Consider the following 17,429-nt stretch of genomic DNA (forward strand, 5'->3'; position numbering starts at 1 on the left):
GGAAATGGAGCGAGCGTCAAATAATGGTGTAGACAGTGAAACAGGTAGTGAACAGAGAAGCATTATCGATCGATCGGTCGGCAACAGCTGGCCTCAGGAATCGGGAATGACAGAGCACAATCTTGCAAATACTGCAGATTCAGGTTTTGCATCCTCACCGTTTTCTCAAATACGTCAAGACACATATTCGGTTTTTCAAACTGTGAACATTGCCGGTTCAAATGCAGTGCATTGTTATTACAATTAATGCAACAAATGGGACAAAAGCTTCTAAAGTTAGACACAATGGAACAAAATCTTCAAAAATTAGACACAATGGAACAAAATCAGACACAAACACAGCAAAAGCTTCAAAAGTTAGACACAATGGAACACAATCAGAGGCAAACACAGCAAAAGCTTCAAAAGATAGACACAATGGAAGAAAATCAGAGACAAACACAGCAAAAATTAGGCGCAATGGAACAAAAGCTTCAAAAGTTAGAAACTGTGGAACATACGCTTGAACAAACACGTCAAGATTTAACTACTGAATTACATAAAATCGAATCGAAATGTCAAAAAGTGTGTAATGACGTAAAAACACAAATTTTTGAGCATTTCCAACTTATATTTTCGCGGCATGAAAATGCATTACAGAATCACGAAGCAGCCATAAAAGAACTGCAAACTATTGTTCATGAAAATCATGAGACCTTGCAAGCTAAAATTGACTCAGTTGCATCTACCGATTCGGTTACGCAACTTGCAAAAACTCAAGAAAACTTAAAGGACACAGTAGATACTCTGAAAATTGGTTCAGAGAGACACATGGAGGAAATTAGTTCATTATCAGAGAAAGTAGTTGAACTTTCGGATGAGCTAAATAATTTATCTACGAAGGTACATGATAATCTGAATGACACAAAACCGGTAGTCTTTAATGACACAGAAGAGTGCGAAAAAATTAGGAAATTCAAACAAAATCTGAATCAAATTAATACGCGACACGAAAGAGAAATCCGGGAAGTACAAGATCAGCTGACACAGGTAATACAAGAGTTGCGTATTTCAGAGGACACTCGCGCTCCAACACGGGAAGAGCGACATAGAAATACGGAACAGCCACAAAATAATAACACAGGGCACTTCGGAGATTATGAAAGATATTGGCAAGGTACACCGAATTCTGAGATAGAACCGCCGACACGACGTAACAATGACCGATATGCTACTCGCCGACACGATGATTTTGACTATAAGCTGTTCATTACTGCATGTAAATTCAAAACAATTAAGAATTCTGGCAACGACATTCATCCACACGCGTGGCTTCATCAATTCTCTCATTGTTCCCCCCCCCCCCCCCCCCCCCCCCAACTGGTCATTAGAGCATAGATTAGAATTTATGTGTGGCTACTTAGAGAATGAACCAGCTGTAAGAATGCGATCGGTCATTCACGATTGTCACAGTGAAGGAGAATTTTATCATTCCTCTCAGCATATTGGTCTCAAGCTACACAAGACCGAGTAAAACATAGCATCATAATGATGAAACATTTCGAACAATCTGAATTTTCCAGTCTTGTGAAATATTTTGAAGACATGTTGCACAAGAATCAGTACCTGTCAAACCCATACAGCCTCTCAGAACTCATCCACATTTGCTTAATCAAATTGCCTGATCATTTATGGCATATTATTTTAGCAGGACGATACAAAGACGACATTGAAGCTTTTCAGGGACTGTTACAAGAATTAGAAATTGACACTGAGAATCGCGGAACGCGAAAAGAGGAACACAACAAACGCAGGTCACATCTGTCACAATTCCGTGACGACAGAAACAATAACTGGACACGACAAGGCTATTCTTACAACGCAAATCGTGACCAAAGCAGACACCACACGTATGACAACCATTGGCAGAGTAAAAATAATTACAGAGAACGATCGCATTTCCGTAGTAATGAATATGACAGAGAGAATCAGAGAAACAGACAAAATGGGAACCAACATAGTTATTATCAAGTGAGACAGAACAATTTCAGACGCAACGGTCCACCGCGCAGTTACGATTCTGGGAGAAATTCTCCATCACATGACCGACTTGAAAGAAATTATGGAATCTACCGACATGACGACAGACGATATAATCGTAACGACAAACCTGAATTTCATCAGAACTGGCGGCATTCAAACAGAGCAGGGCACTCTCGACAAGGTGAATTTGTAGAAGTTAGGTCTCCTAATCCCAATAACGACGCGCGCGAACAAAGAGACAGACAATGACTCACACCGCAGGCAGCCACGTGCGCCGGCTGGCTCAGAGAAAGTAACATAGACGGTAACCTTGAGAAAAATTCCAGTATTCTTTACCGACGTATACTGCATGATAATTGCGTTCAAGCTGAAACTCTGAGTCCTATGAAGAGTAAAAGACTGTACCACATTTCAAATGTAAAACCGTTTATTGAAAGATAATCTGCTTTTTAACTTTGTCTTTGCCATAAAGTTTAATGCAACATTTTGGTTTAGTTGAAAAGACATTCTTTATTTGAAGTACTTTCTGTGAGATTAAAGATGACTTATCATTTGGTTTCTTTGATAGCTACACGATTATATCACGACGCTACTAATGAGTGACAATTTACAATGTTGCTTTTGCGGTGTATGTATTTTATATCTGCACAGTTTTTCTGAATTATTCTGGAAAGGAAAACATGTTTTGGTAGTAACTTTTTTGGTATAGCTACAATGAGACAGCCTTTTGTGTAGCACAACAATACGATACAGTACACTACTTACTTCATCACGGCAATAAGCGTAATAACTAAGATATCTATACGCAAAGCATTTCACTTTTGTTTATCATGAGGTAAGCACATTGACTTGTGCAGAACTTATAGAGGACGATAACTACGACACTTCCACAGATATTATCTTACAACAAGATGCACAGTTTAGCGCTATTTGAGTGTTAAATTTGTACTTAAAACATTTATTTTTAAAGATATTTGAAGTACAATGATACAAAGGTTTTCCGTGATACATTTCATTCCACTGCTGTAATTTGTAACACTTGATGGTATAATTACTTTAATCCTCACGGGGGTACAAGCTTACTTTGTATACCATGTGTTTGGCAAGCACAAGGAGCCCTAGCTAATAGGGTATTTGCTTATACAACTTCACACATCGGTACCATATTTCTCTAACACAGAATTACATAGCTGTCTGATCATTTAACTGAGAGAGACAAACATTTATTATACGACATCAGTGACAGATGTTTATGTATTTACACCATTGGATAACTTCACACTTATGAAATTGTGTTTTGCCTGTACTTTGTGAAATGTTCATATTTTTTCGGAACCATTGTGATACTATGAGAGCTTTGAATGATGTATTTGGCATGGGATCATGATTTTTAAAGTACGTTTGACGCAGATGAAACTTTTGACAAGAGCAGAGAATATTTTTAGGTTTTGAAATTATTGAAGAAAGCTACGATGATTTTGAGATTTGGCTGAGGTTTTATGATGTTATGATGACGATATGTATTATGCTGTTGCGGTATGTTTATGATCAATAAGCTGATGCTATATGAGTTATTTGGTTATGCTATATATCTGTTACGATGAAATATTAAAGAAGTGTCGACGAATAAGGTAAGGAATAATGAGTAGTGCTTAGTCACTCAGGTTTGTGAAAAAGGTTGTTGGAATCCAAGAATCGTACTTTAAGAGTTATGAAATGTATGTAAATGTGTGAATGTATTACAATGCAGGCGAAAATTTTTTTATCCGCTGTTATATCAATAGGATTTTGTTTCTACAGATGTGTAAAACAAATTCTTGACCTGTGAATTTTTTTATATGAGACTGCCACTGTAGCGCAAACTGGTGTCGTAAATATTTCGGTAAGAAAGTTAAGTGACCACCTGCACGTAATGCGTCGTGGGCACCCAGCTGGGCCACAGCCACCTCGAAACAAGCCATTCGTGTGTGCCTATCAGAGGCACAGGAGTAGAAAAAAAAAGAGGCCATTATCGTCGCTATTGACATTCCTTTGTAGAAAGCACCGCAAATACGACACGCTCATTACTTGGAAACATTCTTACATCTGCACACCTGATTATGACAAGTGTCTTTCTACGAGAGTTGAGAGAAATTCTATTGACTTATGAAATGCCACATAGCTACTGAATGATGTTTTTATTCTTTGCTTTGCATAATTGCTTATTTCATTTGATATCTGTTTTCCAGCTGTGTTACAGCATTGGTTTTCTAAAATAAAATTAAATGCATTTGCTAGTGTGAAAACTTTCTATTAACAGATATGTTAAATAATAATTTTATAATCCACATTCTTCAAAAAAAGGAGCACTTGGAAAGGAAAGAACAATAAGAAAGGACTAGTAACAGTAACTGCATACATAATTTTCTTTTCAAGTACTTGGTAATTTATTTCATGGAATAAGTTTTTGTGATGCACCACTTTAATTATATAGACATTAAGATGTGAATATACATTTCCCTTATCTGCATTGTTGTCTTTAGTGTACTATTTTTTCTGCTTGAGCTTTGTCATGTTTAGATATAAATTATTGCATTTGTTGCTGCTGTTTGCCAGGCATAGTGCTACTAAATATCACTTTGTATTACTCTGTTAAGCTAGTTTTACTACTGATTTATTTTTCTTGTTGCTGCAGATTGGCTCATATTAGTGATAATGTCGCATTTTCTTTGCTAACTTATATATATGTATATATTGCTGCGTGCTTTGGCAATTTGATTTTTTTATTGCTGTTTGTATTAATTGTTTTATGCTGCTGCACTGCCTCGTCCCTTAGTTTAGCATCTGAGCTCAGTAAGTTTAAGTTAGCTTAAGAGGGGGTAGATTATATGAGAGAACGAGTTGTGATGAATTGGAAGAAATGAATTGAGAAGTTATACGAAAAATGTACAGAAAGCAGGTATAGGTAGACTGTGCTGTGTTAGATATACTAAATACCTTAGTGATGGAGACCCATTTTTGTTCAAATCTGTAACAGATAAAAATACGTTCAATACAACAATAGAAAAGTTGGAATGTGTTGGCCACATCTAAAACAGGCTTGGAGGTAGGCTTCGTCACTTGCTGAAAGAGAAGAAATGTGAAGTACTTTAGGGTGCAAAACCACTGGGAGGAAAAGGCAGGTTTACTCGGAAAGAAATTTATTCTCTTCAGGAAATACACCCACAAATTAGAGGCAATGAGGCGTGTTGTGTGGGCAATTTTTTTTCTACGAACTACCCACGGACCAAACACCATTGCACAATCTGTGTCTGAAAAACAATTGGTGTAAGTTCAACAACAGAAATGAGACGTATTCACATAATTAATCATTACCAGAATCTGTTACCAATTCAATTAAGCCCACATTCAGGTTGCTTGCCAACCCTGATTTGTTGAGAAAGTGTCTTCACGGAAAGACACAAAATGCAAATGAGAGTCTCAATAATTTAATTTGGATTGGATGCTCCAAAAGAACATTCTGTGTACTTGCACTACTGAAAATAGGTGTGTAAGAGGCAGTTTTATGTTACAATAACGGAAATAACGGCAGAATTGAAGTTCTGAGGAGAGTTGGTATAGATCCTGGTGTGTTTACAACAAAAGCATTTTACACCATCGACGAGAGCAGGGTCAAGAAAGCTAACAGGTAAGTGTCTTACCTGCAAATACAGGCCAGGCAGATTCGAAGAGGAGAGAAGAGAAACCTGGAGGATGAGGAGTATCAGCATTGAGGATGTCAAAATTGAGGTAGGCTTATTACATGGACAAGTATGAGTAGAAAGTCCTTGCACCTAATTTTCTGTTTAACATTTTCACGTTATTAGAAGCCTTCTCTCAAAAAGTATATGCGCTATTGCTATGACATTTTCAGGAACTGTTAGCAACGTGTTGCTGCCTCCCTGGAGCTAAAAAATACGAGATCCTGCAATTATATTCCGATTTTTAGATGATTGTATGTAGAAAAAATTGTTAAATTTGTATGCGCAAAATTAAAACCTCTCTTAATGACTCAGTTTGCACCGTAAGTTAAAAACTGTAGTTCAGTGCTCGCATAACCTCAGGACACTTGCATGATTAGAATTTGAGTTACGTATTTTTATAAACAAGACAACAAAATAAAAATTGAGATTTCTGGAAAAATATTAATCCTGCATATTTTATTATATTTTTCTGTCAAAACACAGCTTTTTTTTTCTTTACACATGCAAAATTTTAGATTTGTATGTTAATAAATACGATTGTGATGATTTTTAAATAAATGTTTACATTTTATGTTTCATCCCCCCTTAATAAAGTGTGGCGCACAGTGATCTGCACAATACCAGCACCACACACTGAATGGTCCACTCGCCAGAGCAAGAAGCCGTGCATCATAGAACTGTGGCCTATGCGACGAAGAGTCAGTAGGACCTCGTTCCAATTCGACATGGCCACGGCCTCACTGAGGACTTAACTAGGCGGAGTTTATTGTCTGTATCTTCCATCTACGCATCATCCCATTAACGCAAGACTGTCTCAACAATGAGGCGATAGCAAGCAAGGGGATGGTAAACCGCACTAACTAGGATCATGACACCCCTACTTGGCTGCTATACTTGCCCTTCATGAAATGCAATACCCATGTGCCCTGGCGCGCAAAAGAGAGAGAGAGAGATAGAGATCTGCTTCCCCAGCCTTTGTAGGCAGGGGAGGGTGTCCTGCGTATTCTGGACTACTCTGCTGCTGTGTACAAGAGTTGTATAGAGCTAAGGGCACTCAGTGAATCGGGTCAGACAAGAAATTTAGCACTCGACTCTCGTCTCATTTGCTCCATTGCCCATAAAATCGCATGTTATTCTTCTTCGGCAAAGGTGGTAACACTTAAAACATTGCCGGCTGGGTGGCCAAGCGGTTCTAGGCGCTACAGCCTGCAACTGCGCGACCGCTACGGTCGCAGGTTCGTATCCTACCTCGGGCATGCTTGAGTGTGATGTCCATAGGTTAGTTAGGTTTAAGCAGTTCTAAGTTCTAGGGTACTGATGACCATAGAAGCTAAGTCCCATAGTGCTCAGAGCCATTTTTGAACCTAAAACATTGTCCTCAGGGACACCATTCTCCTGTTACAAACGATTCGACGTCGTGTCACAAAAGCAAGACCTAAATAACCGCTTCGACAGGAAAGACCATATAAAGATGTGGAGGTGGCCACGAAAGCCCCATTGATGAAGTTGTTCTAGAATACTGTGTCTCTTAAGTAGTATTGCACGTCTTACTGATGTCAAAGAATATACCGAGATAGTGAGCCACGTTTATGTCGGTATGTCTGCTGAATAGCAGCCTCCAGCAGGGTACGTTGTTGACAGTGGACCGCAATCTGCAGAACATACAGTCAGAAAAACTAAGGAGTTGCCAGATCTCTAACAACCATACCAGACGATAGCTAACTATCAGTTCCAGGGGCTTTCCGAGACAACTGTTAATATACTTTAGTTCTTTCCTGGTTTGAGGAAAGGGGTCAAAATTGCCTCTCTCCACGAGTTAGAGGAGTCACCTGCCAGCCATATGAGATAAAAAAATTCTAGGAGGGCTTCTTTTGATGCTGGAAGCAAATGTCGAAGGATGTAGTATTCCATTTGATCGTGACTGGGCGCAGCATCATGAGTCTCTAACAGTGTCGATTCCAGCGCCAACATGGAGGAAGTGTGGTTGTAAGACCCAGGACGGTGGATCTGAAGTCCAACTTGCCCCTCTCTGCAATGCCATGCTAGGATTGAAAAATACTCTGCCAGCGTCTTAGCGATATCTCTGGTCGTAGTTTTGAAACGCCACTCTTTCAGCACTGCTGCTATTGGTAAACGACTGTGTTAACTGGAAATCCTCCAGGTGGCTTCCCATACTTTTGTTGAACAAGTGCCGGCCTCTGTGTCCGAGCGGTTCTAGGCGCTTTTTTCCGGAACCACCCTGCTGCTACTGTCGCGGGTTCAAATCCTGCCTCGGACATGGATGTGTGTTAGGTTTAAGTAGTTCTAGTTTCTTTTTTTTTTTTTGGTCATCAGTCTACTGTCCGCCACGAATTCCTTTCCTGTGCTAACCTCTTCATCTCAGAGTAGCACTTGCAGCCTACGTCCTCAATTATTTGCTTGACGTATTCCAATCTCTATCTTCCTCTAAAGTTTTTGCCCTCTACAGGTCCCTCTAGTACCATGGAAGTCATTCCATCATGTCTTAGCAGATGTCCTATCATCCTGTCCCTTCTCCATATCAGTGTTTTCCACATATTCCTTTCCTCTCCGATTCTGCTTAGAACGTCCTCATTCCTTACCTTATCAGTCCACCTAATTTTAAACATTCGTCTGTGGCACCACATCTCAAATGCTTCGATTCTCTTCTGTTCCGGTTTTCCCACAATCCATGTTTCACTACCATACAATGCTTTACTCCAGACGTACATCCTCAGAAATTTCTTCCTCAAATTAAGGCCGGTATTTGATATTAGTAGACTTCTCTTGGCCAGAAATGCCTTTTTTGCCATAGCAAGTCTGCTTTTGATGTCCTCCTTGCTCCGTCCATCATTGGTTATTTTACTGCCTAGGTAGCAGAATTCCTTAACTTCATTGACTTCGTGAGCATCAATTCTGATGTTAAGTTTCTCGCTGTTCTCATTTCTACTACTTCTCATTACCTTCGTCTTTCTCTGATTTACTCTCAAACTATACTGTGTACTCGTTAGACTGTTCATTCCGTTCAGCAGATCATTTAATTCTTCTTCACTTTCACTCAGGATAGCAATGTCATCAGCAAATCGTATCATTGATATCCTTTCACCTTGTATTTTAATTCCACTCCTGAACCTTTCTTTTATTTCCATCATTGCTTTCTCGATGTACAGATTGAAGAGTAGGAGCGAAAGGCTACAGCCTTGTCTTACACCCTTCTTAATACGAGCAACTTCGTTCTTGATCGTCCACTCTTATTTTTTCCTCTTGGTTGTTGTACATATTGTATATCACCCGTCTCTCTCTATAGCTTACCCCTACTTTTTTCAGAATCTTGAACTGCTTGCACCATTTTATATTGTCGAACGCTTTTTCCAGGTCGACAAATCCTATGAACGTGTCTTGATTTTTCTTTAGCCTTGCTTCAATTATTAGCCGTAACGTCAGAATTGCCTCTCTCGTGTTTAAAGCCAAACTGATCGTCACCTAACGCATTCTCAATTTTCTTTTCCATTCTTCTGTATATTATTCTTGTAAGCAGCTTCGATGCATGAGCTGTTAAGCTGATTGTACGATAATTTTCGCACTTGTCAGCTCTTGCCGTCTTCGGAATTGTGTGGATGATACTTTTCCGAAAGTCAGATGGTATGTCGCCAGATTCATATATTCTGCACAGCAACGTGAATAGTCGTTTTGTTGCCACTTCTCCTAATGATTTTAGAAATTCTGATGGAATGTTATCTATCCCTTCTGCCTTATTTGACCGTAAGTCCTCCAAAGCTCTTTTAAATTCCGATTCTAATACTGGATCCCCAATCTCTTCTAAATCGACTCCTGTTTCTTCTTCTATCACATCAGACAAATCTTCACCTATTCTTTCCACCTATCTGCTCTCTCCTCTGCATTTAACAGTTGAATTCCCGTTGCACTCTTAATGTTACCACCGTTGCTTTTAATGTCACCAAAGGTTGTTTTGACTTTCCTGTATGCTGAGTCTGTCCTTCTGACAATCATATCTTTTTCGATGTCGTCACATTTTTCCCGCAGCCATTTCGTCTTAGCTTCCCTGCACTTCCTATTTATTTCATTCCTCAGTGACTTGTATTTCTGTATTCCTGATTTTCCCGGAATATGTTTGTACTTCCCCCTTTCATCAATCAACTGAAGTATTTCTTCTGTTGCCCATGCTTTCTTCGCAGATACCTTCTTTGTACCTATGTTTTCCTTCCCAACTTCTGTGATGGCCCTTTTTAGAGATGTCCATTCCTCTTCAAATGTGCTGCCTACTACGCTATTCTTTACTGCTGTATCTATAGCGTTAGAGAACTTCAAATTATCTCGTCATTCCTTAGGACTTCCGTATCCCACTTCTTTGCGTATTGATTCTTCCTGACTAATGTCTTGAACTTCAACCTACTCTTCATCACTACTATATTGTGATCTGAGTCTATATCTGCTCCTGGGTACGCCTTACAATCCAGAATCTGATTTCAGAATCTCTGTCTTACCATGATGTAACCTAATTGAAATCTTCCTGTATCTCCCGGCCTTTTCCAAGTATACCTCCTCCTCTTGTGATTCTTGAACAGGGTATTCGCCATTACTAGCTGAAACTTATTACAGAACTCAATTAGTCTTTCTCCTCTTTCATTGTCCCAAGCCCATATTCTCCTGTAACCTTTTCTTCTACTCCTTCCCCTACAACTGCATTCCAGTCGCCCATGACTATTAGATTTTCGTCCCCCTTTACATACTGCATTACGCTTTCAGTATCCTCATACACTTTCTCTATCTGTTCATCTTCAGCTTGCGACGTCGGCGTATATACCTGAACTATCGTTGTAAGTGTTGGTCTGCTGTCGATTCTGATTAGAACAACAGGGTCACTGAACTGTTCACAGTAACACACCCTCTGCCCTACCTTCCCATTCATAACGAATCCTACACCTGTTATACCATTTTCTGCAGCTTTTGATATTACCCGATACTCATCTGACCAGAAATCCTTGTCTTCCTTCCACTTCACTGACCCCTACTATATCTAGATTGAGCCTTTGCATTTCCCTTTTCATATTTTCTAGTTTCCCTACCACGTTCAAGCTTCTGACATTCCACACCCCGACTCAACTTTCGTTGATTATTCAATCTTTTTCTCATGGTAACCTCCCCCTTGGCAGTCCCCTCCCAGAGATCCGAATGGGGGGCTATTCCAGAATCTTTTGCCAATGGAGAGATCATCATGACACTTCTTCAACTACAGGCCACATGTCCTGTGGATACACGTTACATGTCTTTAATGCAGTGGTTTCCATTGCCTTCTGCATCCTCATGTCGTTGATCATTGCTGATTCTTCCGCCTTTAGGGGCAATTTCCCACCCCTAGGACAAGAGAGTGCCCTGAACCTCTATCTGCTCCTCCGCCGTCTTTGACAAGGCCGTTGGCAGAATGAGGCTGACTTCTTATGCTGGAAGTCTTCGCCGCCAATGCTGATTATTTATCAAAATTTAGGCTGTGGCGGGGATCGAACCTGGGACCGAAGACGTTTTGATTATGAATCAAAGACGCTACCCCTAGGCCACGGGTATATCCCACTGTGATGACCTACCTACCAATATCCTTCAACTTCGACCGACTGTGCTGTGGGTCTGCTCTGTTGTGGACCATTACCTGTCTGCATGTCAAGAGTCAGCACTGTCTTTCCGTTGGAAGGACAACACTACTTCTTCAAGACTGCATGGAAATCCACTACTTCCATGTGCATTCTCTTTTACAGCTCAGACTTTGAGAAAAAAAACAACACTGCAATTTCACTGTGATGAATGATCAGGACTGTCTTTATGGGACTGTGAGAAAATTTTAGCTTTTGAACAACATTGTATCAATAAGTGTGTGCATTTGATATCTTTGTTACTGTAAGTATGAAAAAATTTTTCAAATCTGTATTGGCCACTGCCCAAAACAATTTGTAAAATTTTTTGTGGGGAGCATGGGGGCTATGTAAGTAGGCTGTTTACGTTTTTTTATTGGTAACGCCACATAGCGCTCTGTATGAAAAAGTCACTGGCTGTCCTGTGTGCAGTCTACGGCTGGTTTGCATTGTTGTCTGCCATTGTAGTGTTGGGCAACGGCAGCTGAATGTTAACAGCGCGTAGCGTTGCGCAGTTGGAGGTGAGCCGCCAGCAGTAGTGGACGTGGGGGGAGAGATGGCGGCGTTTTGAAATTTGTAAGACTGGATGTCATGAACTGCTATTTATATTATGACTATTAAGTTAAATACATTGTTTGTTCTCTATCAAAATCTTTCATTTGCTAACTATACCTATCAGTATTTAGTGCCTTCAGTAGTTTGAATCTTTTATTTAGTTGGCAGTAGTGGCGCTTGCAGTAGTTCGAGTAACGAAGATTTTTGGCGAGGTAAGTGATTTGTGAACAGTATAGGTTAATGTTAGTCAGGGCCATTCTCTTGTAGGGATTACTGAAAGTCAGATTGCGTTGCGCTAAAAAAATATTGTGTGTCAGTTTTAAGCACAGTTTTGTATAATTTTTCATAGGGGACGTTTCAAGTTTTGTGATGTGGTCCACTCATTCCATGACGCTGTTGCGTTTTTCAGACACAGCCAGCTGGCTGAACAGGGTGCAGTTAGCCCTGCTGATCACACATTTCGTTGTCTTTTGTTCAAGCCATCTTGTATCAAATAAGTGAGCCCACAGTGGTAAGTGGTCAGTGTAATGGTGGTCATCAGTTGCTTCCTACTGTGCTGAGGATGACTCAATAGCAGCCGAGAAATGAGTGTCGTTGCCTGTGTTGAGGACGCACAGATCCTAAGACATTAGATTCTACAATACACAATCACTGGGGGGGAGTATATTTTGCGCCCCATAATACATTATGGGCATTGAAATTACCCTGTAGGAGAAACTGGCAGTTGTGCTATTCGATAAAGTCCGTGAGAGCTTAACATTCTATTGCATCCTTTGGAGGTAAGTGCAGGGACCAGATAGTGGTGATTTGACCTGCATGAACTGCTATAGCTTCTGCTTGTACGTCAGTAACCAAGGAGAGAGCAGAGGAGTGGTGTGTGTTAATGACAAACATAGCAATACTTCCCTCGACTCTATCCCCAGTTGAGTCATCCTTTTGGTGGAATTTATAGTGCGGAAGGACAGATTCAGCCATTGAATGTGTTTCCTGTAAACACAAGCACAGGGGTTGTACCTGTGCCAGAAGTGTGAGTTCCTCCACATGAGTCCTGAGCCCATTCATGTTTCTCTATAGTATGGGAGCCATTTATCATGGGGGTGGCACTTTCACCCTGTCTTTCTGCTAGGATGGGGAGCACACAGTAGATAGAGAATCACCTTGTGGTTGCCCTGGGGTGACTTCGAATTCCATTGACTCTGAAGAAAAGGCTACAGAACTGTCACGTAGAATGACATCAACATTGTCTGATGGCCTATTGCCTGTTGTGGAATTGTGGTGGATGCTTCCCATTTGTTTTATTGGACTGGGAGAGCTTTGAGAGAACTACTGCAGCAGCAGAGACATTGCTGGATTTTCACAAGATCCTGCCTTTGGAGGTACTGCTGGGAGCTCCACAGTGGTGGAAACTGTGGCTCTCTTTGATTTTTTCTGAGGGGTTATGAGCTCTGTAGCAGCTGCAGGTTCACTGGCACACTGACAAACGCATGTACATGCTCTGGCACTAGCAACCTCCGTTTTCATAGAAGCACCGACTGAAGAACTACTCTTCTTAAGGGCAGAAGTGAAAGATGTAGTGAATGTGGGACACTGAACGGCGTTATAGATTTTCCTGACCTCATCGTATGGGATGTGTGTCGATAATTTTATTTCCTGTGTCTTCCATTCTTCAAGGAATACTCTGCAGACCCTACTCCACGTGAACAGCTATGAATCTCGAATGACATTTTCACTCTGCAGCGGAGTGTGCGCTCATATGAAACTTCCTGGCAGATTAAAACTGTGTGCCGGGCCGAGACTCGAACTAGGGACCTTTGCCTTTAGCGGGCAAGTGCTCTACCATCTGAGCTACCCAAGCAAGACTCACGCCCCTTCCTCACAGATTTACTTCCACCAGTGCCTCGTCTCCTGCGTTCCAAGCTGAAGTAAAGCTGTGAGGAAGGCGGGTGAGTCGTGCTTGGATAGCTCAGATGGTAGAGCACTTGTCAGCAAAAGGCAAAGGTCCCTAGTTCGGGTCTCGGTCCGGCACACAGTTTTAATCTTCCAGGAAGTTTCAGTGATGGTTATGTTGGAAAGACTGCTGAAAAGCAGCCTCTAGTAGGGTCAGGTTTGTCGAGAGTGGACGAATACTTCCAGAATTGACATCGAGAACGAGTAATGTGTTGCCTGGTCTCTAACAACAACACCAGACGATGGTTATCCATTGGCTTCAGCGTCTTTCCTAAACATCTCATTAAAGCAATACTCCAGTAACTACTGGGATGCATGCAATCCTTCGCTGATTTGAGGAGAGATAACAGGATTGCCTCTCTTCATGAGTTGGGAAATTGACTTGATTGCCATATCAAATTAAAACATTTGAGGAAGATTTCTTTCCACACTGCTGGCAAATATCGAACCATGCAGTGCCAGAGTTGATTGTGGTCAGGTGCAGTGTGTCGAAGACAGTAAACTCTTGAGGCAGTTGAATCTTGAGGACATGATCCGGAAAAACTGAGCAATCAACAGAGTGCCCCTGCTTGGAACCATCTGTAGATAGCGCCATAGTTTTGGAGCTCACATAAAATTTCTCCAAATATTGCATTAAAAACAGGATAAAACGAGGAATTGTATGACTTAGAACTGTTGGATCTTAAGTCTCTTTACAGTCGCACAGTAGTTGTGAAACGCTGCATCCTGGCTGGCAATGGCAGTAGCCTGTACAAAATGCTCTGGGACGGTGTTTACCGGAAATCCACTGCATGGGTTCCCATACTACTGTAGAAGAAGTGGAAAGGTTGACAGAGTCCAAGGACGCTTGTTACCAGCTTTTCTTGCTCTCTTTAATTAGGTGCCGCGCCTTGGCCCCTGCGACGCGAAAGGCTGTGATGTTATTTGCTGTCGGACGGCATTTAAACTGTCGAAGAGCTGCTCGCCTGTCCCAATTTGCTGAACAGTGCTCATCTTTTCACCAAGATAGAGGTCGCCTCCTAAGATGACATGAGGACTTCGATTTGATTTATCAGTGGCATGATATAACACTGATGTTGTCCACCAGCTCCTGGATGCTGTCACGGCCTTCAAACGCAACCAGCTGGCTGAAAGGCGTCCAGTTCGTCCTCCTGACCATCCATTTTGGTCGATTCTGTACCACGTTCTCCACGCAGTGAGTGAATGCAGAGGTTGAAGTGCTCATTGCAATGGAGATCGTCAATGACCTCCCACCACAAAAAGTCTGTGAGGTCTGGAGAACTGAAATATATGTCGATGGCAAAGAGTGACCCAGTAGCAGCACAGAGATAAGCTGTAGTGCCTGTGTTAAGAATACACATCTGGTGATATGTCATGAGGCTCTTCAAAACCTGATCCTGAAGGCGTGGAGACCGAATCCCACAATGTATGACTGGTACTGAAACCTCACAGTAGGAGGAATGGGTGAGAGAGTTGTTCTATAAGACCACTCAGAGCCTCAGATTCATCGTACGGGGGTAAATATAGCTAAGAAACTCTAATCTTCTGACAGGACATGAATTGCAACCCACACTGCTTGCTGGTCGGTAACTAGGGGATGAGCAGTGGAGTGGTGTGATTTATTGACAAACAAAGTAACTCCTCCTTTGGGCCTTTCCCCTCTCAAGTCATCCTTGCAAAAGTGTGCGTAGGCACTTAGGTCAGGGTCACCAGATGCTTAAAATGCATTTCTTGCCAACATGAAAACAGGAGGTGTTCCTGTGCAAGTAGTGTCAGTTGCTCCACGTAACTCCTGAACCCATTAATGTTCCAGTATGATATGGGAGCCATCTATAAAGGGGATTGCACTTAATTTGTGATGACTCAGTGATTGCCCAGTTCGACATCAAGGCCCATTAGCTCTACCAAGGAGTCAAGATAGACGTCAGGTAGCATGACGTCTACTCCTTTGGTGATCGATACTTGGCCTTATGATTGTTTGCCGTGGAGCCACGAATGCAGCAGTCGACAGTGGACCAGACTGAGCCTTTGGAGGAGCAGGGAGCTCCACAACGCCACAACGTTAGCGACTACATACTTGTCTAATGTTTTGGAAGGAAGTGTAGGCTGTGAAGTAACAGCATCAGCGAAAGCACGCTGACAAACGCAGATACTAGTTTTGACGATAGCAACTTCAGTTTGTGTAGCAGCAACTGTTGACTGTATTGGCGGTTTAATGGCTGAAGCAAAGGAGGTAGTAAACGTAGATGAGACCTACAGTTACGGATAAAGGGACGTGATGTGTAAAGTTAGGGCCCATGTACCTTAGTGTATCATTTTCTGTTACTATCTTCTTGGAATAAACACTTCTGAAACAGGTAGGCCTTTGGTAAACCTGTTTCAGTTAATTGCAACACCGACTGAGTAAGATATCAGAACTCAATAATACAGCAATAAAAACAGAAAGGCCTTGTTTAATAAGAGTTTCAGCTAACCCAAAATTATGTTGTGGCTCTTAATTTAACTAAAAGAGAATAGGCAGACATTCAATAATGACACCTTTAATTAAGTAAAATTACCGAATAGAAAAAAGGCATGCGTTCTTTATGGAAATAACAGTTAATACCTCCAAACCCAAAAACAAAACTTAACTATAGTTCACGAATCGAAGCTAAAGCTTGCCTGTTCCAAAGGGAGTCCAGAATTCAGCACACCGAAAATGGCTTCAACTTTCTCATCGGTGGGCCACGTCCCAGATATGGCTGGCCACTCTACGCACAAGGAAGGTACTTGAAGTCAACCACGGATCCAATCGGCCCACAAAAACGCCCAGTAACCACTCGCCAGACTCCATGACCAAGACGCTTGGGTAATGCTCGCCTCCCTCGCTGGGCGGACCTCTCATCGCCCTACTCCCTCCGTTACCACTCCACAACTCGCCATGCCACAACAGAACATGCCCCATACTCCACCAACAACCTAGAGCAAAGGACTTAGAAGCCTCAGACCAGAAAGACATCACACAACAGATCGATCTAGTGGCGCCAGGAATTCGAGAAGCGACGTTAGCAACCCCGCCACGGCTCAGTAAGGAGTTGGGTGGTCTTATAATATTTTTTTTTGACATTACCACGTCTGATATGTCCTGTTGTTTTGATCTATTGTAGCTTCTTTTCTTCAAGGAACACACAGAAATCCCTACTCCAGACAGTGTGAGCCCCACAGCATTTCACACACTTTGGAGGAGAGGAACATACGATTCCTTCATGGGCAACCTTACCACAGTTACCCCAAGCGTCTTCTCCTTTACATCCAAAAGCGAGGATGAACGAGTGGGATTTAATCTGATCGCCTCATACCCTTTTTACAATATTCTGCACAATGCTTTCTTGGGCCCATACATCTTTCACATCTTCTTTAGGCATCTAGACAAGGTCTCTACATATTACTACACCTCTATTGTAGTTTAATGTGATGTGGAGATCACTCTCAATAGCATACCCCCGAGGCTTTTGGCCTTCTGCAGGTTCGTCACTTGTTAGGAACTTGATGTTTCCACCAA

The sequence above is a fragment of the Schistocerca gregaria genome, chromosome 7 (genome assembly GCF_023897955.1).
Source record: "Schistocerca gregaria isolate iqSchGreg1 chromosome 7, iqSchGreg1.2, whole genome shotgun sequence".
Lineage (NCBI taxonomy): Eukaryota > Metazoa > Arthropoda > Insecta > Orthoptera > Acrididae > Schistocerca > Schistocerca gregaria.